The sequence below is a fragment of the Cervus elaphus genome, chromosome X (assembly GCF_910594005.1).
Source record: "Cervus elaphus chromosome X, mCerEla1.1, whole genome shotgun sequence".
Lineage (NCBI taxonomy): Eukaryota > Metazoa > Chordata > Mammalia > Artiodactyla > Cervidae > Cervus > Cervus elaphus.
The window spans coordinates 135412228-135434892 of NC_057848.1; the positions used below are offsets into that span (position 1 = coordinate 135412228).

At 55.1% G+C, this 22665-nt stretch overlaps 1 protein-coding gene across 5 annotated transcripts in view; it reads left to right on the forward strand.

The window, feature by feature from the left end:
• The window catches only part of BCOR (BCL6 corepressor), a 117329-nt gene that overhangs the window by 21717 nt on the left and 72947 nt on the right, over nucleotides 1–22665 (forward strand). Inside the window, exon 1 of one of the 5 annotated variants that reach the window (XM_043895448.1) lies at nucleotides 6078–7318. The exons of 2 other annotated variants lie outside the window; for them this stretch is intronic. The gene's annotated coding sequence lies outside the window, so the exon portion shown is untranslated. Of the gene's footprint in view, nucleotides 1–6077; nucleotides 7319–7385; nucleotides 7622–7963; nucleotides 8095–22665 lie in introns of those variants that run through there. 2 more of the 5 variants (XM_043895449.1, XM_043895443.1) reach the window with 2 other exon arrangements.

The window sequence follows — 22665 nt, forward strand, 5'->3', positions numbered from 1 at the left end:
GAGAACAAAGGGGGAGGAGGGGGGCGGCGAGCGGAGCCTGGGCGAGAGCGAGCGAGCAGGGAGGATCCGCCGCTCCGCGGGCACATCAAGCGCTCACATCTGTACACTCCGCGATCGATGGGGAGAATGGATAATATTTGTCAGCTGCAGACCTTTCTCTTCCCGGTTCCTGGGGAGGGGAGGGGGCGAGGGAGGGGGAGGGGCGGGCAGACCAGGCGAGAGAGGCCGCCTCAAGGACAGCGCGCTTCCCGCTGCAGCCACACGGAAACCCAGAGCCATGAAAGCCCGGGGATTTTTCTCTTATTATCATTATTAATTATTTTTTATTATTCCACAGCAGCCAGCGAGCGCTCCGCGGCGCCCCTCCCCCGCTCGCCCGCCGCCTCCCTTTGTTGATTCTCAGCTGCGAGCGCGGCGGGCCCGAGCCGCCGCCGCCGCCGCCGCCGAGCACGATCTGCTCTTGCGCCCTCGGTCGCAGCTGCGGCCCAGGAAGCCTGGGCTGCGTCCCCGCCCCCCCGCCCCCCACGGCGCGGCAGCCCCCGCACCCCCTCCCTGCTGCCCGCCACGAGGCCAGCCCAGCCTCTCCGCTGTTCTTCACTGCGGCTCCGCGTCCCCAGCTCCGAGCAGAGGCGCTGGCTGCTGCTGTCCCGAGCCTCCGGCCGCGCGGGGGCTTCGCCACCCCCACCCCCCCCACTCCGCGGCGGCTGCACTCTGATGCCGCCGTCCTCACACATGGTCTTCATTTCGCAGACCAGCGGCGTGCTTCCTTTCGGCTCCTCTCCTCGGGGCTTTTCGGAGCGGAGAGGGCGGTTTAGAGGAAGTTGGAAACCCTGCGAGCCCAGGGGAAAGGGGGAAAACCCTCGCTCTAGTTCTGAGCTTCCGAGGCGGAGGGGAGTGCCCCGCGGAGGGTGGGGCAGAGCCTGGGTGCGCTCCCCTTCCTTAGGTGCTGGAAGGGCGAAGTGAGGGGTGGCGGTCGGGAGAGGATCCGGAACTGGAGAGCGAGAGCTCCAGGTCTGCTTTCGCCCCGTCCCCTCGCCCGCACGCACCGGCCAGGGCAGAAGTGACCCGCCCCCTCGCATCGGCACAGCGGGCCTGGGAGCCGATCCGATTAGCGGTCATCAAATGAGACCAAAGACACCTCAGTCTCCCACCTCCCGCGCGGGGGAGCTCCCTGGGCCTTTGCCCCCTCCTTTCTCCAAGACTGTAAGCCCACAGCCGACGCCCCACAGGTCTGGGGTCCGGGCCCACCCTGGGGATGAGGGGGAAATATGATGCACAAAGTTCTGGTTGGGGTTTACTGGGAGCTTTGCGCCCCCTACCCCGCTGTCCTGCGATTCCGGGCCAGCCTGCGGCGGCGTCCCCGACTGCTCCACGGTCCTGGGCAGGGCAGGAAGCTGGCACGGCCGCCGGCTGGGCCGGCGCCACTTGGCCGGGCCGGCTGCTCGCTGGAACTCGCGCGGCACGTTCGCGCCGAGTCGGGTTCCCGGGTCTCCTGCCCGGTCACCCTGAGCGGCTGTCTTCCCCGCCCCACACTTGTCCGTCGTCTTCCCTCCGGAGTCTCCCTGTCTCCACCCGCCCTCTCAGCTTTTCCCCTCCTCGGTCTGTCTCGGGAGCCCCGTAGAGCAGTCAACCGCCCTTCCCGAGATTCAAAAAGAAGTTTTGTGTTTCCCCGGGGGCAGCAGCCTAATGCTTCCCTTGTTTTCCGGAACAAAGCAGACATTCAGTGGGGAGGGGGCAGGCGCTGACTCCTTCCCCTCCCCGCAGCACTCCGCACCCCTGAAGGTTCAGAACGCTTGCTCCCGGGCCCCGCTGGCCTGGGGGTGGGGTGGGGGCCCGGGTTCTCCCGGCTGGGCTACGAAAGCTTCGCCCCCCGCGCCTCCTCCCCCCTCGCCCCAGCCTCTGCCGGGAGCCGGAGAGAAGGCGACATGGTGTTTGGGTGAGGTTCCCAGCCCGAGCGGGGAGGGCGCGCACGCAGCTGTTTACAGCGTGCCTGCTGCTGGAAGCATAACCCGCCGCCGCCTGACAGCATGGGGCACCCGCGCGCTGCCAGCTCAGAGAAGACGCGGAGCGCCGAGCCCTCCGGCACTCGGCCCGAGGCCTCGGCAGCCCCGGGGCCAGGGCGCGCGGGGAGGCTCGAGGTCTCCGCGAGCGCGTTCCTCTTGTAGCCCCCCTCCTGCCCCACAAGGGTCTGAAGCCATCCGGTAGCGTATCAAAGGTGCTGGGGTGGGGGGGGGGGGAGAGCGGAGAGCTCAAGGAGGGGCGCTCAGAGCGTTCTTGGCGCCCGGCTTCTGGGCAGTCCTCCCCGCCCCTCGCCGGGGCTTAGTTCTCCGGCCCGAGTGAGCAAAGCACACCACTCTAGCGACTCGGGGATGCTTCTCCCTCCGGATAGCTCTCTGCAGTCCCACCTGCCCCGGTCCACCCTGCCCGCCGGACTTCCCTTCGCCCCAGCCCCGAGGGGATCGCGGCACTGGCTGTGCCCACGCGCGCCGGGCCTTCTGGTCCGCTCAGCGCTGCCTTCGATCCCGTTCCAGTTCTTCCCCTCTCCCGGGCCTGGGGCCGGCCCCCGGCGCCTCCAGCGCGGCCTGAAACTTGATCCCGTGTCGGAAGGACAGTGTGTAAACACCAGGCGCGCTCCGAGAGCCCGCGGGAGGGGCCGGCCGAGGGCCGCCCGGGCAGCTCCGAGGCCCCGCGCCCCCGCCCGCCTAGTCGCCCCGGGCACGATCGGCGGGGCCGCCGCCTCGCTCTCTGCCTTCCCAGTTGGCTCAGCTAATTGGAGCCGCCGCCGCCGCCGCCGCGGTGGCGGCGGCCTCTTGTTGAATTTTCTAGATCGCAACCGTTCGGTCGTGGCTGCTTGCGGCTCCCCTCCCCCTCCCGCAGCTGTTATCTCGGCCGGCAACTTGGTAGTGGTGGCCACCGTGCCTCCGCTGACCCTGGCCTCAAGCTCGGTGGACACCCCAGTAGTTTGGGGGTGTGTTTCTGCGAGGTGTGGGAGGGAAGGCAGAGTCAGTATCGGAACTGTGAGGCTTTGCCCCTGAATCTGAGGCCCCTTGTTTTGGTGAATGCAAATACTATCCTAGGGATCCTGTGACAGAAGGCCATACTCCTTGTAGCCGTGCACCAGGAGGAGTTCCCGAGGAGCTTCAGGAACAACTCCACTAGTAGCTTCAGTTGGTTCCAGGAAAATGTTCAGAAGGGTGGAGAGGTGCGAGGCCTGAAGATACACACACCCCTCCTGCCTCCAAATCCTTTCCAAATTTGGGACCCGATGTGTAGGTTCTTCATGCCACAGAAGCCGCCTCCACCTTAGGTGTAGCCCACCAATATGGGACAAGGCCACCATTTTCTGTCTTGATTTGGAGTACCAGGTGGGTCCAAGGGGGAGGTGTCATCCTCAGTGGGTTCTGAGCTTGTACCCTGGGCCCTTGGGTTCCCCACCCGCCCCCAAGCTGAGCCTCCTTTCCCCATTGGCCAGCTGGCTCATACCCTGGTCATATGTCCCTACTCCGAGCGAACTGTGGGGTCTGCAAACTGTCAGGTCTGCATGGGTCTAGAGGAGGCCCAGAGCCTGGCCAATGGCCAAGGTGGGAAGAAGCGAGGGAGTTTGGTAGTGTTGAAGGACCCAAGAAGATGTTGCTGACTATGCTGGAGCAGTTGTTCCATATACATTTGCCTTAGAACATCCTTTCCTTTGAATAGAACTTTTACTAGTGGGTTTCACAGGCCCAGGCCTGACATTGTAAAAAGTGCTGGCACCTCTAGCCCGGAAACGCATAAATATACACAGGCAAACTCCCAGGGGGCCGGTCTGTGAGCCACCACCGAAGGGATCTGCAGCAGCCAGAAAGCGAGTCAGCTTTTCCTGTGACGGTTCTGAGAAGGGCCCCTGTTCCCTCCCTTTGATGGTTTCTCTGACAACTGTTAGGGAACAAAGAGGCAAGGCCACTGGCTCATTAACTGTCATTTTCTAACACCTCTTTCCTTCCCTTCTCACTTTTACCCAAATTGCCACTTTGGGGTTTTCCTGAGGTGTCCTTTCTATTTATAACTAGCGCAAGGTTTCCAACTCCATCCATATTGATTTAAGCTCTGATAAAAAGGGAATCTATAAAACTGATATGGTAAGTTGGTGTCTAGGATGGCACTTCAATAGGTCAAGTTCACCTAGTTCTTTGGCATCGAAAAACGTCCAGACCCTTCCAATCAGATAAGCTAAGTGTGTCTCCCACTGTTAGTTTCTCTTCTGTTTCTGTACTGGGGAAAAAAAGGGAATCTTCTCTCAAAAATGTTTATTCTTTTTCACCCCTTCCCTATCAGCATGCAAGAACCTTGTTGCTATGTAGGGGAAAGTGTATTTCTGTGTTTTGATAAAGAAGAGAGTAATTTGTGTTCCTCTTCAGGCCTGAAAAGATAATTATGCGTCCCGGGAGCTCCCTCTTCTCCTGGCTGTTTAACAGGCAATCCGGATTCTTGTTCTGGATCAGGAGTGCCTCAGTGTCTTGCCTCCTTCTCGTCATCGTCCTGTCACCAGCCGGCCATCACCAGGCCCTTTGGCAGGTCACGTGCTTGAGGGTTTCTGTCTTGCAGACTGGTGGTGCCTCAGAAGACCCTGTGACTCCGAGCCTAATTAACATTTCTTTTACTGTACAGATAATATTCTGAGCCATTGGCATCCTCTGGTCCATCTCCCTGAAAGCTTTTGCCAGAAGCTCCCCGTGGGGCCTATGGGCGGTGGATGTCATGAGACCTGGGAAGGAGCCATCATGGTGGGAAGTGTTGAGTGCTTGCCTGCACCAAACCAAACCAAAGAGCAAATGGCAACAAAACGGGCATCTCCATCCACCTGGTAGCTTGCTTGGAAACAAATTCTACCCCACCCCACTCGCCAGCTAGTAAAGCCTGAGGGCACAGTGAGTTCCTTTGGCCTCCCTTTAGCCTGACTTAGGAATGATGCAGTTAAGTAGATCAGGAAGCTGCGAGGCATCCACTACTCCTCACTTCCCCTGGCGCTGGGCTCAGCTTGGCTGAACTTGCCGTTCCTGTCTTTTTAGAGGAGCTGGTTGTGTTCCCGAAGCAGGATCGCACTGTGCCGCCTCCCCAGGGGTCCTCAGCTATTGATTTTTAATATCCGTATTCAATATTGTGTATTAAATATTGAATCCATGCACGAGAGGATGTGATGCAAATCACCAGCCGTGCCTGAGACTTTAATAGTTGTTTTATTGCCCGGAAACCACAGTTGGACGCAAGGCATCCTGCAGCCGAGGCTGGGGGTGGGGATGACAGGCAGAGAGGAGAGCCAAGCAGACAGGCAGAGCGGGGCCTCCCAAAGATCTAAGCCCGCTGGAATAGCCACTGCTGGAGGCACAGACAGCTCGCCCCTGGGCAGGCGCGTTGGGGGCCGGCTCACAGGCTGCTACGGAAAAAGCAGGAGGCTGCTGGGTGAGACCTGAGTAGAGGAAGAGGTATGAGGCTATGTCCTTCCTTCCTGGACTTCCCTCACTGGACTGCTCATTCCTGTCCAGCCAACCCCCCCTTCCCCTTCACACAGATAGTCACCCAGACACACACACACAGAGCTATTGAACAGGAAAGTGAACTTGGGAGCAGGAAACCCCAGGCCTGGGGGCTCCTCCACCACTCTTAGCTCTGTGACCTTGGTACAGACCTATCTTAACCTCTCTGGGCGTCCTCTCTCTCCTCTGTCAGTGGGGGTAACGCTATCTGCCCTACCTCCCTTATAGCCCGGTGCGAATGAGATAATATTCAGGGAAAAGGCTTTTGTAAACTGTCAGGCCCCACGTAGGTAGGCTGAGGGATTAGTGTTGGCTTTCCCTTTATACTCCTCCTCTCCTCCAGGCTGTGGCTGCAAGCTGGCTTCCTCTCTCTCAGGCATGCGCCCCCTCCTCCATTACCGGCCCTCTCCTTCTCTCCCTTGGCCACCTCCTCTTGGTGCTCCAGGCTCCCCACTCTGCCGGGGCTCTGAACTCAGGCTGAGCAGTTAGGTTTTGAGGGCGCCCAGCAGGGAGACAGGAAGGGCGAGAACAACTCGTGGTGTGTGTGGGGTGTGTGTGTGTGTGAACAACTCCTGGTGTGGTGTGTGTGTGTGCAGCCAGTGTGCGGCAGAGCCAACAGCCTGGAGAAAGCGCTCAGCTTCATTCGAGGTTAGAGAGGCGTGCTCGGAGACTTCTGTCCCGGGCTGCCCAGGCAGCGTGGGGAGAAGTGAAGGGGAGATCAGTGAGTAAAAGGTGCTCCTGGCCCAGTCGGAGCCGCGTGCTGGGTCCATTGTGCGGGCAGTGGAAGGGAGCAGCGGAGAAATGGAAGCTGAGGGGCTCCTCTCACATGACACTGTTCCTCCTTGTGGGAAGCCCACTCGATTCCCAGTGGTTGGAAAGTCAGGGCGTGGGCTTTGCCGTAGGGGTCTTGCGATGGGCAAGCTGGAATGTCAATTCAGTCAAGGGTGGTGGCCTCCTGGCACCTCCAAGTCAGATAAACAGTTGCCAGTGGCCCCCAGGGTGGACACGTGAGGGCTGTACTCTCGCCTGGAGAAAGTGCTGACCTCCTCAAACCCACACCTTTGTCCCGAGGCTCAGGGAGGGGCGGGGACCAGAGGGGTCCCCATCAGTTAAGCCCACCGCGTGGGCCCCACCGTCTGCTGGGAAGGCCCGAGCTGATTCGCCGAGCCAGCCCAGGCCCAACAGAGACCAGGTCTGGCAGAAGGCCCCACCAAGAGTCCGCGTCAGCGTCCCCGGGCTCGCAAACCCAGGGATGCCAGGCCGGGCCTGGCTGCGCACGCCTCCGCGTCGGGGCTCGGGCGTCTGCTGCTGCCTGCGTTTCCGGGTCTGCGGCTGAGCCTCCCTGGCGCTCTCCTCCCGCTTTGTCTCGCTGCCAGCTCCTCGCCTGCCCTCGCCAGTCTCCTGGGTCGGCCGGGCGCGCTCTGCTTTTCCGAGTGCGTCTCAAGCTTTTTACCGCGCCTCGCTCTTTGCGCACGTGTGTGGCCGCCTTCCCTCAACCCAGCCTCTTCTCGCTGGCTACTTGGCACGGCCGTCGGATCGCGGAGAGGGCCTACCCCTGGCGCCCCCTCCCCCGCCCCAGTCTGCCGCATCCAGAGCCTGGCGACCTCCAGGACTGAAACATCCCGAGGTTCTGGGTTTAGCTCCCCTCAAAGCAAACCCAGAGGGGCTCGGAGTATCTCTCACTGCACTTCTCGCGGCTCCCAGCCCTTGGCAGCACCTGGAGGGGGACTTTATGAGACCTTTGCAGAGTTGAAGGGAACCACTTCTGCGGCCCTCCTCGCGCCGTCTGTGGCGTTCTGAGAACTGTAAGCCTCTGAGAATTGGGAGTACACGGCTGTGTCGCTGACCCGAAAGGTGGCCGGACGTGTGGGTCCGGGGGGGGGTGCCCGGAGTGCGTGTGCGGATCGCTGGGACTCTCGGTGGATTAGCCTCTACAAAGCGAAGAGGAGGGGGCGCGGGCCTCGGGCGCTCTGGCTGGGGGCCAGCCGGGAGCCTGCGAACATTCTAGGCCGTGGGGCAGGTGAAGACACCCTTCCGAGCCCGCCCCTCCCCCTGGAACCCGCACTCGGCCGGCCTTTGAGGCGGAAACACCGTCCAACTCCTTGAAAGTAAACTTGCCGCGAGGGGAGCGAAGGAGGGAGGGGGGTGGCGGGGGTGTCTGCGTCGGGAAGGCTTGTGTCAAGTTTCAGCCCCTAATGACACTCGGTGGCAAGGTGCCAGAGCCCTGGGAGCCGCGGCAGGGGGGAAGGGCGGCGGGGGATCGGGGTAAGAGTGACCGCGCCGCGGGGCCGGACTCACGACCCCCGAGGCGCACCGCGCGCTCTCGGGCCGGAGGAGGCCGGCGGGGCGGGGGCGGCGGGCGGGGAGGGGGCGCTCCGAGAGCCGCCTGAGCGAAGAAGAGCGCAGGCATCTTCCGCAATCCATTCATGCACTGAAGCGCGTGCAGAGCTGCTGATCGCTGCCATTGTTACTCGCGGGCGGTGTGGGAGCCGAGCCTCCACTCTGGCGAGAGATAAATGGCCTCTGACAGCCCCTCCTCGCCAAGAGAGCTCCTCGGATTTCACCGCGCGGCGGCTCTCAGGTCTGTGCCTCTCTCGCTTCCCGGTGAGAACCTTTAAATCAGCCTCCCGGCCTTCCCTCCTCCCGGACGCTGCACCCCCCTACTCCCGCCCGCTCAGGCCCCGACAGGGCCCTGGGCGCGCTGCGCGCAGTCTCCGGCCCACTACCCACCTGGCAGGGGGAACAAGATGGGGAGCTCCGGGCGGACCCCGGAGCCGCGGGGGAAGGCGGCTGGAACCCCCGCCCCGACTCCGCACCTCCCCCGGAGCGGAGCCCCGCGCCCCGCCTCCGCGCCCACAAGATGGATCAGGCTACCGTGCGGAGAGCGGGCTGTAAATATTTAAAAAGTCTCTCGCGCGCCGGCGGTAATGGCTTTCGCAGTCGTAATGTGTGCTAGGAGGAAGGGCGATGCGTGCGTGTACTGTGTTGCGAGATGGGGGAATTGTTCTTACGCCTGCCCCCCTCCCGGGTCCAGGGTGGGCTGCAGGTTCCGGCTTCCCGATTTCCCGCCCTCCGTCTCTCTGCCGCCACGATAGCGTTGAGAACGCCAATCGATAGGGAACTTGAGCATGGCACGGCGCCGGAGGCTCGGACGGGGTGACCTGGAGCCGCTCTCCCCTTCAGAGTCTCCCAAGGTCCTAGGCTGGTACTGGTCTGAGACCCCCGGTCCGGGTCCACTTCTCGCTGATGCACGGGGGAGGGCGGGAAACGCACAGGTTGAAGCCCCCTGAGTTTGGGTGGTTACCAAAGCCCGGACGCGGGTCTCTGCAGTGGGGCCCAGAGCCCAGTTTTGTGCCTTTGCTCCCCTCTCTGTGCCTCTCTTAAGCCTTGATCCACTCTAAAAGAGAGCCCTTCCCCCGCACCCCACCCCCCCTTTCTGAATCTGAAAGTAGCTTTGTGGCTGCTGGGACCGAAACCTGGGAGGAGGCAACGCGGAGAGATGGGGAGGGGGGGCGGTGCCTAGCGCCCAGGCTCAGTGGAGGTCACACGTGGATGTGGAGGGGATCCTTCGTGTTGCTTGCGACTGTGGGCCTGGGATCTTTAAGGCCAAGCCCAGCCGGATGGAAGAGGTGGGGGAGGGGGCATCCAGTTTCCTCGGCTTCTCGGCTTAATGGGCCCACCGCAGGGTGTGTACCGGTTGAGGCTGTCGCCTGTGCCAGCGGTCCCTCCCTGGCGGGGCGGGGGCGCCGAGTTGCCCAGAGCTGGGGCGCGCCGGGCGCCGCGGGTTCGTGCGGAAGGTTGGAGGGGTGTGGGCCCAGGCTGGGGCTGCTCCCCTGCACCTCTCCGCTCCGCCCGCTCGGGGACCAGCCGAAGTGTGGGTGCTGGCGGCGTGTCAGGGCGCGCCGGGGCTGCTTTCGGCGTTCGAGCGCGTGGGGCTCCCGACTCCTGGCAGCTCCGCGCACGCCGCTTCCAGGGGCTTGTGTTCTGCCCTGCTTGCTTGTTTGTCTCGTGTGAACCTCGTAAACCGCCCTGATTTATTACCCAGACTAAATGCTTAATTTGTGAATATGAAACAGATTAAAAGGGGCGGGGGGGGCGGGGGCTTGAGGTCGGCATATTTTAGCAATCAGACCAAAGCAGGCCGGCAGATGTTTCAAATTTGTCGACATTTTCAGGCTCATGTGGAAAGCCAGCCAGAATGGTCAAGAGGTCCTTTCTCCTTCCTTCAACCTGAGAACTTGGCAGTGATCAAAAGGAGGTGATTAGTAGCTACAGGGAAAAGACACCAGCAGGCAAGGAGTTAACAGAGGCTGAGCCCTTCACCTCCAGGATTGGAATGGGGGTGGGGGGTGAGAGCTGGTCACAAAGGCAAGAGGGGTCCAGACTAAAAAGGCCTAAGTCCCAGAATCCAACTTTGAAGAACAAAGTAGAGGATCCATTAAAAGTTAATTCAGCAAATAAACTTCATTGGCGATAACACAAACAGGAAAGATGGAAATGCCAACTTGAAATAGCCAAAAGATAATAAAAATAAGTCTTTTTTATGTGGCCTATACATGTGCTTCCCTTCAGTGATCTGCTTCAGCACAGGCCTCTCCCGAGCACCCTCTCCCTTTGAAAAGACCCTGTGTGTACAGGCAGTGTTTTTGTTTTTCTTTTTGGCATTTGTCATTTTGGGGCAACTTCACACATCAAAGGCGAGCACAGTGTTCTTATCAGCTCCCTTGTTCCAGCCGCCCAGTGAAGCAGATACAATTTCTATAAATTGGCCTTCTCCTCTGGGTTTTGATTGATCATCACCATATGAGATTATTGAAAGTCTAATGTCTTATTCCACTTTCTCCAAGGGGTGAGGAGGGGAAAGGTTTATTGGAAGTCAGGCCACGTGAAGATTCTGGGGTTGTGCAATAGTAATTTCCATTATCCTGGGTAGATCAGCCTGTGGGAACTGCTGCGCGTCTCCTGCGGGTTCCTTATACCACCTCCCCACCTCCCCCCTCCAGCTCTCAGCTTCAGGCGCTGTTAACAGGTACAGTACAAACTAGAACCTTCTGGAGCCTTTGTAGTTAGAAGGAGAAAATGGCTGTTGACTAAAAATAAGGCAACAAAAGATTCATTTTTTAAAAAACATTTATTACTAACTCAAGAATCCCCTCCTGTGGACACTTTCCCACTCTAAACTTTTTTTTGTTCCCCTTTTGCCTCGATACCATCTTTCATTTTATTAAAGTTGATTATGGTTCCTGTGTCTTGTCCTCAGCCAGACAAAGGCTTAGGGAAAGTCAGAGAACGTGTTAATTATATGTTTCTTGTAAACTGACTTTTCATTTCCCCCTAACACATTTAGTCGGCTTGGTGTTTAGTTTAGCACTCAATTGCTGCAAATATGCCGCTTAAAAATGCTGTCTTTATTAAAAACAAATAAATGAATGCAGAGACCTTTCTAATTTCAACTCGCGTGGGCTAGAAACAGAAGAGAAAACCGAAAGCGAGAGCAGGAACGAGGGAAAGGCAGCGGGGAGGAGAGAGAAGAGAGACAGAGACCGGGAAACACACACACACACAGAGCATTCCTTCTGCCATCCACCCGCCCTCCCCTGTTAAAACTGGTCCATACAATTGTCCCTGGCCGCGCCCTGCAGCTCGCCAGCCCGCCTGGATTTTCCATCAATTGGCGCCTAAGGCGATCATTAGCTGGGAACGGACAGCCTCCCCTACCTGCTGGCAGCCGATCACTTACCAGCCAGGGGGGGAAGGGAGGAGGAGGCGGGCTGCAGTTTCCTGCACTGGGTGCTGGGCCCCATTTGCTCAACCCAGGACGGGTCCTTGGGTCCTTGCCCCTGGGTGCATGGGTGCCTGATTCAACTCTATCCAGGGCAACGTGCACTAAGTATACGAAGACAGAAAGGAAACTCGGGGGCGAGGCTGGGAGGCAGTCATTACCTGGGCAGATTCAGGAAAGGGATGCCACTGATCACATTCTCTCTTTATCCTCAGCAGAGCCTCTGAGTGCACATTTAACTCTCATGCTGAAATCAAGGAGAAATGGAAATGAGGAAGGGGAAAAAAAAAAATCCAGACCCCACAAATAACTAAACAGGGCCTGTGTCACCACCAGGCAGGAGGGAGGTCTTGCATGGCTTGAAACAGACAACGCCAGCTGCAGAAAAATGCCTCGGGTGCCCTTGTGGCCCTGGAGTTATTGCTCATGTGCCACGGCCCCGTCGCACGTGGGAGCCGGAGCTGTATAAATGGTTGTGGGGGGACAGAAAGGCACACACGTGCCAGGAGCCCAAGGACCAGGTGTGTGTGTTGTGAAGCTTAACAGACCATGGAAAAGCACAGGAGGCATCCTCAGCCGAAGGCCAGGGACCGCACTAAGACCTGAGTCCAGGCAGGCTGACCTGGGCTTAAAATGACAGCCAGGAAAACCAGAGTGTGTGCCGAGCATGGCCGCCAGAGCTTTGGTTGGGCCCCCATTTAGTCCAGCTGAGGAAATGGGTTCAGAGGGTGACAATGCCAGCTCAAGGGGACACATCAGTGACCAAAGGAAGGCCAGAACCCAGAGCACGCTGCTTTGGGAATCAGAGGAGACAGGGGACTTCTGGTTAGAGAGAGATCCCAGATGCCTTGAGTCACCGAAGTGCTCTGGTATTCTTATCATATAAATTTATCAACAGCTTGCTGTTGGCAAAGCACAGTGCTGGGCCTGTGAGGCCACAGCGCTAGGAGCTCTCAAAGGCCCAAGCAGGTGATTTGGAGGGTAATACAGGCCATGAAGGATGGTGGGTGAGGGGGCTGTGGAAGAAGGAAGCCGGCCACTCAAAAGTGCTACAGCCTGGATGTGAGACCACAGTCCCCAGGGGCGGGGGGTGCAAGAGAGGCCAGGCCCTTTGGACCAGGGCCCTTCACTTGACTGTCATCTGAGGGCCTGCCAGTGTGTTCCAAGGCAGGCGGGGAAATGGAGCCCGGGGCGAATTGAAGAGGCAACTCTTCCTAGCTCGAGCACTGCTTGCAGCTCCCTCTCTTGCCCAGGACAAATACAAGCATGTAACTCACCCCCCAAAAGCTCCTGGACAAATGGAGGCTCTCTGGGGGAGCTGCTAAGGGAATACCGCCTCCCTTAACAAAACAAACCCGAGACTCTCCAAGGTTTCACACTGGAAACAGAGTCTCCCAGCAGAGAAAGGGGGCTGGCTTAAGCGGCGCCCCTGCCCCCGTGCCCCCTGGATTCCACCTGCCCCTTGGGGCGCTTGCAGTGTGATGACAGGTGCCCTCCCTGCAGCCATCTGGCCTCGGCCCAGCCTCTGCTCTTGGTTTCCCTAAGCAGAGGCGAAACAGGCTGGACCCTTCAAAGCACATTCCTAAACACTAAGGGAGAGCGGTGGGGAAGCAAAAACAAAGGCCCAGGAGCGCTGGAGCAGTTCAGCTTACAGAGTCTGTGGGCCAACAGGGCTGGCCCAAGTTCAGTCAGACTTCCTGGCTGTGGGCCAGCCAGAGCTGGCAGTCAGCCCCGTCCCAGCCCACCACTCAGGCCCGCGGCGCCCCCCAGCCCAGGGCACACCCTCGCACCCACTCTGAATCCCGGGAAACCTAGCTGCCCCTCCGCAGCCCCCTCGGCCCACCCTCTCCTCATTTAGGTGACTAGCTCCAGACAGCCAGCGAACGGCCCCTGTAGCTATCAACCCAGAGCTTGCCAAGATTGAGGGTGTTGTCTGTGGGCCAGCCCCCTCGGGGTAGCCTGGTGGGTCTGGCAGGGGTGGGGAGCGGGTAGACAACTCCCCTGACTGGTAGCTTCAGGCCTTGAGCAGCCAAGTGGGGCCCTTGTGAACACTTGGTCACTGTTTATCCTTGTGCGTCGTAAAAATATCATCATGTTCTATGCGTGTCAAGGCTGGGAAGCACTGGTAACTCGAGGTAAGTGTGACATCCAGGCTCTAAGAGGTCCCCACACATATCGTGGGGAGAGCATCAGGCCAGGTGACCCTTGACGGAGCACAGCTCATTCATTCCATGAACACTCCATAGAGCCCCTCTGTCTGTTAGGCACTGTTCTTGCGGCTGTTGGGGGTGGCCAGGGGAGACCCCAGGCCCCTCCTTAGAGAACTTACAGTCTCCCCGAGAGACTTGAGCCCCACGTGGCTGAAAGCTTCCCTCTGTTCACACTACCTAAAGCCAAGAGGATGAGCTTCCCTTGATTTTCCTCCTCAAGCTTATATTTTTTAGGCCAGAGAGTGGGTGGGAATGTCTGCCCACTTTTCGCTTGCAGCTGAGTGACCAAAGACCCTCCACACTCTGAGGGATCGGCCTGCGGGGTGGGGACTCAGGAACCTGGAGTTCTGTGCTTTCTTTCCCGAGCTTCCACCCAGACAATGTCACATTCATGGCACAAAATTCTGAGAATATCAAGGGAGTGCTCTCCTGTCCCCCCCAGTCGTGTTCCTCAGTCACCCAGGGCACCTATCCGCAGGCAATCACCACTCCCGGTTTCTTGCTTACCCTCCCCAAGGTAGTCTATTAAAGCTAATTCTTAAAAAAAAAAAAAATAGAGGAATAATTTTAATTTTATTTTGAAAAAAATTCCAAACCCACAGTAAAAAGTAAAGATCAAGTACAATGAACACCCATATAGGAAGGCAGGTTTTCCAAAGCACTATATTTATTCAGCACTCCTACCCTTGGAAAGAATTCAAAACCCCTTCAAAGATCTGAATTAGTTTAACTTTATTTTACAATGTTACTTAGAAATACTTGGCCCTTGTGAATACATTGCTTATACAGGGTCCTCCCCCCAGAACCCCCAGCACCTTATCAGGGCTCCTGGCTCATGGGAGGTTCCTAGGTTTCAATAGCCAAGACTGCACAGTAGCAGGTAGGGTATAGGCAGGCTGCCTCGGTTCCTTTCAAACCTGGCTCAGCTGCTTGACTAGTTGTATGGCCTTAGGCGGTTACTCTCGGTGTCCCACTTGGCCTCACTTTGTCTGGTTGTAAAATGGAGGAGGGGGCAACAAAAATGACAGATTTCATAATGTTGGGAGAACTAAGTTAGTTGGTGGAGATAAAGCACATAAAATAGTGCCTGGCATGTAGAAGGTACTTAATAGGTATTGAGGAGACAAGACCAACACACTTGGTATCCGCTTTACTTAGGTGATCACCTGAGAGTCATTGGGCCCCCGAGTTCATGGCCTCCCAGTTTTCATCCCTAACCGTAAGAGAGGCCAGAGGAAACCCGGAATGTGGCTTAATAGTCCTTTCCTGCCTGAAAGAATTGCCCTCGCTCAGCTCTGCTCAGAGCCAGGGGCTTCCTGTGGACAGTTTCCACACTCACGGAAAGCTTCTAGCCGTGCTTATTAAAAAGACATTTGGAAGGAAAGTCTTTTTTTTTTTTTTCTTCCCGTTTTCTAGCCTGGCTAGTTGCTGCCCTGCTGATAGAACCATCTTCGAAGAAAGAACTAGCGTTTACTTTCGGGACAAAGCCAGGAAGACTACATCCTTCGCCCTCAGGGAGTTGCAGGTTCACAAAGCCTGTTTTGGCCCCAAGTCGAGGGTCAGATGGAGCAAGTGGGTGTGATCACAGGAATACCCCCTCCTCGGTCTCCCCCCCACACTGTCTGACAAGCCAGAGAGGGTCTTATGGACCCTCAGATAAAGTTGTCAGGGATGCTCTTCACATGGGCAGTGTCGAATGGCAGATGTCTGATGAGCTGGACGCTAGAGTCGACACGGGCAAGATAAGGAAATTTGTTTAAAGGTATACTTTGCTCTGCGCTATAAAATACTGAGCCTAATGTTAGGCTTTGACGGCTGTAATATCTGACCTTGACATTGTGGTGTTTCTGCCATATAATTTAATTAACGTGTGATGCTGGCACAATGCCAGAGAGTCAAACGTTCTGGCGGCTCTTGGAAGCCACGTCAGTCCCTTTCAAGTTCCCCCCAGTGAACTGACACACAGAAACCTCCTACGGCTGAGGACAGCCTCTGAGACGGGCCACAGAAATTTAGCTGTGTCGCGGTTCCATTGGATCGTGCTGGACAGGCCACCTGCTGACTTGTCAAGGTCCTGGAGGCCTGCTGTGGTTTCTGAGGACCCTAACCACCGGGAGCTGCTCCTTGAGAAGGAACCCCTCAGCCCTTACCAGAGACAACACCCAGAGATCTCCTGCTCACAGATTCTTTTTCTCCACAAAATGTGTTCTTTTTCCTCAACTTAGCCTATCACCAAGTCATTGAGTTACACAGAGGAAGATAAATTAGACGGGAGACATATTAACTGAAGACAAAAAGGGCTATCCATCCATTCTACACATAATTATTTAACACCTACCACATGCTTACTTGGGGCTTCCCTGGTGGCTCAGCTGGTAAAGAATCTGCCTGCAATGTGGGAGACCTGGGTTCAATCCCTGGGTTGGGAAGATCCCCTGGAGAAGAGAACCCACTCCAGCATTCTGACCTGGAAAATTCAATGGACATTATAGCCCATGGGGTCACAAAGAGTTGGACATGAAAAAAAAAAAAAGAGTTGGACAAGACTGAGTGACTTTTACTTCATGTGCACCTACTAGGGCTTTGGGTGTTTATAGCTGCGGGGAACAAAACAGTATCTTAGCCATCATAAAACTTTATTTCACTTGAGAAACAAGTACATTATTTATATATATATGTATATATATATGTATGTATGCATATGTGTATATATATATAATTTCAGGTTGTGATAAATCTATGAAGAATTAAGAAGGGTAAGGAGAGGGACTTCCCTGGCAGCCCAGTGGTTAAGATTCTGTGCTTCCAATGCAGGGGACATGGGTTCGATCCCTGGTCAGGGAACTAAGATCTCACATGCCATGCAACACAGCAGGGGAAAAAAAAGGAGGGGAATTCTCTTGTTGTCCAGTGATTAGGACTCTGCAGCTTTCACTACCAAAGGTGTGGTTTTGACCCCTGGTCAGGGGGATCCCACAGTGTGGTCAAGGAAAAAGAACAGAGGGGAGAGAGATGAGATGTTCTTTTAGACATTAGATTGTGCATTGATGGAATAAAGTGCTTAGGGTGTATATCAGTCAGGTCTTGCCACAATTATGCTGTATAACAAAACACTATTCCCACACTTAGTAATTGACATCAGGAAGCATTTATTTCTCATATTCATGTCTGTGGATTACCTGTTTGCTGATCTAGACTGTGCCCAGCTGGACTTGAGTGGGGGTTGGGTCCAGTCTGCTCCATGGGTCTCTCATCATCCAAGGACAAGCAGGCTACCTGGGACATAGTTTCCTGGCAATACCTCAAGAGGGTAAAGTAGAAATGCAGTGACTCGAGTCCTAGATTCAGAGCTTGTGCACTGTTACTTCTGCCTACATTCCATTAGTCAAAGGACATTTGTGACCTGACAGCAATGGAGCCGGGATATCCACTCCACCTCTAGAGGGATGAATTGTAAGGTCACATGGCAAAGGGTATGGAAACAGGGCAGGGTGGAGATTTAACGGTAATGCAATCTGAAACAGATGGCTCAAACCCAAACTATATATCTCTAGCTATTTTATATATATATATATATAAATACATATATGAAATCATATAACTGCCTTTGCTGGAGTTTTCTGTTTTAGATTACATAAATCCATGCAATAATTACACAGTAACATCCCTGAGGTGGTTTATTATGGGACCAGAGGCTTCTGGATCATGGCCACCAACCTCAGGAAACCTGAGAAGATGGACCAGAGGCCATCTCGAGGCCTAGAGAGAAGGAGACCGTGATGGAGACCTTTCTTCCTGTCGGGGTTTCCTATGTAATGAGGGAGTGTAGGTGGGAAAGACCGGAGGAGACCCAAGACCTAACAAGTGTCCTTGCTAGCCTCTGAGCACGTCTTAGAGCCTCACACATGTGGGCTAAGACCTAGGAAGTGTCACCACTGGAGTTCACTCTACTACCAAGCGGACATTCAGCTCATCTCACTGGCTGTCTAGGACATGGCTTTATGCATTGATGGTTTTAGGGAGTAAGTTGAAGGTTCCAGCTCCTTCTTATGGCTCCTTTCCCCAGTCCTGCCCTGCCTTTCTCATTTCATCCTTGAATAACGTGGGAGGGATGCCTAATGTCTCTTCCAAAAGTGATGATGTTTAAAATCGGGCCTCCCTTCAATGAATTCCTCCAGGGCTCTGCAGTAAGCCAAGTACTGGAACCTGGCCCTTCCCTTTAGGAAGGAAAGCTCGCTGTTCAATTGATTCCCACAGCTAATGGAGTCTAATCGCCTTTGCCCAAAGTGATTCCAATCAAAGGAATCCACTGTACAAAAATTTAGGGTGGCAGCATCAAGATTTACATCCTGTAAGCAGAGAGAATCGAGCGTTGGGGTAGATGTTTAGTGGTGGGGCCCCTTGAGGATTCAAAGCATCTTTTATTTGGGGGGAATTCTGCCTCCTGCCTCCAAAGCTGTGGGAGGTGATCCATCTTCTGTGACTAATCCCAGCCTAGATCTGGAAAGGGGACTGGCTGGGTGTAGTTGCTTCTTAGACTAGCCACCCATTATGGAGCAGGGCGGGTACTCTTGAAACTGCAATTTGCTTTCTGATTTCAGTGACAACTTTGCTTGATTTAACTGGGTCCATCTTAAACTTATCCTTGTTGGCATGTCTCTCAACTTTGTTTCTTTGTCACTCTCCATGTAAATCTCTTCCTGACTCCAGCCCAGAGGCCCTTCTGTGCCTTCTGCCTTCATTCTGCATTAGAAGGTGATAATGATGACAATGATGATGATTTGCTTTTTATTGACACAAAATAGCTATACAGAAACACGCACAAATCATTTGCATTGGACTTGATGAACACATCCATATAACCAGTACCCAGATCAGGAAACCACCAGCACCCCAGAAATCATCTCATCCCCCCTTCCAAGTACTGTGGCCCCAGAGATAATTGCTAACCTAACTTGGTATGATTAGCATTGCCTGGTTTGGTACTTTATAGAAACGGAATCTACACCATGAGCTTTTTGTGTGTCTGGCTCCTCTTGCTTCACACACTATGCTGGTAAAATCCACTCATAGTGTGTGCATTATGGTTCATGCATTCTCTTTGCTGTGTACCATGCCACAGTGGCGCTAGTGGTAAAGAACTCGACTGCTAATGCAGGAGACAAGAGACGCGGTGGGTTCGATCCCTGGAAAGATCCCTTGGAGGAGGGCATGGCAACCCACTCCAGTATTCTTGCCTGGAGAATTCCATGGACAGAGGAGCCTGACGGGTTACAGTTCATAGAGTCACAAAGAGTTGGACACGACTGAGCGACTTAGCGCGCGCGCACACACACACACACACACACACACGCAGCACTCATATTCCACAATGTGAATATACATTTTATTTCTCTAATATTTTTCTCCTGTTGATGGGCACTTGGGCAGCTTTGCTTTGGGGCCATTCCTAATAGTGCCACTATGAACGCTTATGTACATGCCTTCTTGTGAATAGATGGATATTCTTCTTGTTTGGTTGCTAAGTCATCACCGACTCTTTGCAACCCTATGGACTATAGCCCACCAGGCTCCTCTGTCCATGGGATTTCCCAAGCGAGAATACTGGAATGTGTGGCCACTTCCTTCTTCAGTGGATCTTCCCGATCTTTCCTTCTCCAGGGATCCAACCCATGTCTCCTGCATTGGCAGGCAGATTCTTGACCACTAAGCCACCAGGGAAGCATGAATAGATGGACGGATGGATGCATTTCTGCTGGTATCTGTATACCACACGATGAGTCTCTGGACCTGTGTTCAGCTGTAATGGTTGGTGCCAAAAAGTTTCCAAAGTGGTTGCGTCAATTTATATTCCTGTAGCTGAAGAGAAGAATTCTCCTTGCTGGCACTTAGAATTTTCTCTCTTTTTAGGCATTCTGGTGGACCTTATGAGAGTCCAAGCTTCTAAAGGGCACTAACAAAAGTATTTGTCTTCCATGAAAAGTCTCCCAAGTGTATCCTATAAAACCATCCTGGGGAAAATGTTAGCTGATGCCCTGGGAAATAAAAGCACATGGTTTTCTTTTACTTTTCTGGAAAAGCTGAAATGTGGTCCTTGATCTTTAATGACAGTAGCTTTTGGAAACTGAGAAAATAAAAATCTGGATCTAGCCACAAATCCCTCACCACTCCACCTCCCCACCCTGACCACCACCAATCTGGTCTTGCTCTACACTGGTTTCCATACTCCACAAACACACCTGCCAGACAGCCCCAGCCTTCCCACTGCCCACCCACACTCTCTTGCCCTCTCTTCCCCCTGAGGGAGACTCAGCTCCTGGTTTCCCCACGTAGAATGATCTCCTCGCTCACCATGACACCCAGCTCCAGGCACACCTCCTCCACGGAGCCCTCCCAGACTACCTTTGAGTTGAATTCTCCCAGGTGCCTTTGCGCTTATCATCACAGCCACAAAGCTTATCATTTGGTTGCTCAGTTATACCTTATCTCCTCAGCTCAGTTGAAAGTTCTTGGAGGGACCACATTGTCCAGAAAGGTGTTCTCACATACCAGTTGCCCACAGCATGCTTATCGATTGGATGCACAACTATTACGTTTTGTCTCAGTTGTGTGGGGCTGGAAAGGACTTCTCAGTTGCTACTGGCCGTTGTCTGGGAGCTCAGCTGGGCTGTCAGCTGGGGCATCTGCCTGTGACTCCCCAGCATGGCTATGACTTCTTTTTGACTTGTCCCAGAATGAGTGCCCCAGGGAGCCAGGAGGAGGCTGCATGGTCTCTTCTGATTTAGCCTTAGAAGTCTCACAGCATCGCTTTTGTTGCGCTCAGAGCAGTCACGAACTTACCCAGATTTCTCGGAGTGGGAGCATCGCCCCCACCTTTCAATTGTGCATTCATGCATGCTCAGTTGCTTCTGTCATGTCTGACTCTTTGCGACCCTATGTTTTACTGTGGCCCACCAGGCTCCTCTGTCCATGGGATTCTCCAGGCAAGGATACTGGAGTGGGTTGCCATTTCCTCCTCCAGGGGATCTTCCCGACCCAGGAGTTGAACCTGTGTCTCCTGTGACTCCTGCATTGAAGGAGGTTTCCTTACCACTAAGCCATGGAGGAAACCCATCTCTCTGTGGAAAGTGTGTCAAATGACCCACAGACTTGTTTAAAACTGCCACCGTATCTGATGGGGTTGTGATGAGGATTAAGTGAGAGGATGTCTTTGAAGTGCTGGACAAATATGAATTCTTCTTCTTGTTTGAGGTCCAGGAGCTCCCAAGGCAAAGTCAGTGCCAGGTGCGAGGTTTCCAGTTCCTTTTGTTCATGTCCACTGGGCTGGAAGGATGGGCTGAAGGGACGATCTTTCTCAGTTTCTTTTGGGGGGCAGCATCTTAGTTCTCCAACCAGGGACTGACCCTGGGCCCCAGCAGTGAAAGCACCAAGTCCTAACCAGTGGGCCACCAAGGAATTCCTTCTTTCTCAGTTTCTAGTCATTTCTAACCCCTTGGGATAGTACAGGGCAATGGTGGCACACTTTCTGACTCCCTGATGGGGTTTGGGGTACACAAGTTCTTCCAGGATCCCCTGAGACCCCATATCAGCCCTGACCAAGTACCTGGGCTCAACTGGAACCTTCTTGGGCTCCAAATGTGAACACTCGACTGAGGACACGATGTCTCCAGGACAGATGCCCTGGTGTAGCATCTTCTGGAGGCTCACATGTATTGAATGCGGAACTGAGTGGTAGTTGAATAGAAAGCAATCAGAGAGTGATTCTTGTGGGTGTGGTTCCTCCTCTTGTCCAGGAGTGGGTCCTGTCTCTGCCCTTGCTGTCTTCACCCCAGGTCGGAAGAGAGTTGGGGGGCTGAGGAGAGGTCAAAGGGAGACCATTTTGGCTAGCACCCGGGCTGCCAGGGGAAGGTGAGGGTGGCCTGTCTTCCAGAGCCACATTCAAAGGTGCTTCTGGGTAAAAGTGAAAGTCACTTCAGTCGTGTCTGATTCTTTGTTACCCCATGAAATGTAGCCTGCCAGGCTCCTCTGTCCATGGGATTCTCCAGGCAAGAATACTGGAGTGGGTTGCCATGCCCTCTTCCAGGGGATCTTCTCAATCCAGGGATCGAACTCGGGTCTCCTGCACTGCAGGCAGATTCTTTACCACTGAGCTAAGGCAGCATTAAAAGGGAGGCTGGGTTCCAGTCGGTGCCAGGGTGGGTATGATTTGCCCCACAGGGAAGGCAGGACAGCAAAAGGAGGAGCCCTTAAGCATCTGCTCCAATGAACTATCCTTCGGGAAGGTGGTCGAGCGCTGTCTCTGAGGTGGGGGCCCATGGACCCCTCTCACTCACACTTTGATTCTCAGGAAAAGGCAATGGGGCCCGTGCTTGGCAGTCTGGGGATGTTGCTCCCTCTGGTCCTCCTGATTTTCCTTCTGTGGCTTCCTCCCATCCACCATCATCACCACTAGCCTCACGTTGGGCAACTGTGTCGTTCAGAGCAGGGTGGAGAGAGACTCAGAACCACATAGCCTTGCAACACTTCAGCCCCAGAGCTCACCTCACTGGGCTCCTTCTATGTGCCCAACACCAGGGTGAGGACAAGAAATGGTCCACAGGCCCCGTGATGCTGGCCAAGGAGAACAAATTGATGAACACACACTGCATGCCCAAGTGAATAATACATGCATATAAGCACCGCAAGAATCCATGTCTGGGTGGCTCTCAGAGGGCTGGGGAGGCCAGGAGAGGACTAACTAAGCTAGGCCATACTGCAGGCTGCACATCATCTCACAGCTCTGGGCCTCAGATGTCCCATCTGTGAAGTGGGCGTAACAAGATGCCCGCCTTGAAGCAGTCTCATGAGGATGGCATGAGGGGATGCAGATAAGCACTTGGCAGGGGCCTAGGGCTCACAGTCAGCCCTTAATAGAGTTGGTCTTCATTGTTTAGGGATTTGCATCACAAAGAGGGAGGGGAGCCTGGAGAGTTGCCTGGGAGGGCAGAGCCATCCAGAAGAAGCCGGTGGGCATCCCACCCCCACCTCCCCAAGGCCTCCCAGCACCTACCTCCCGCTTCAGACTTCGTTCAGAATGCGTTCACCTGCTCCCTGTGGCTCCACCCTTCTTCTCCCTTGCAAACCTGGCCTGGCTTCTCCTTATAGACCAGCTCTTCCCATT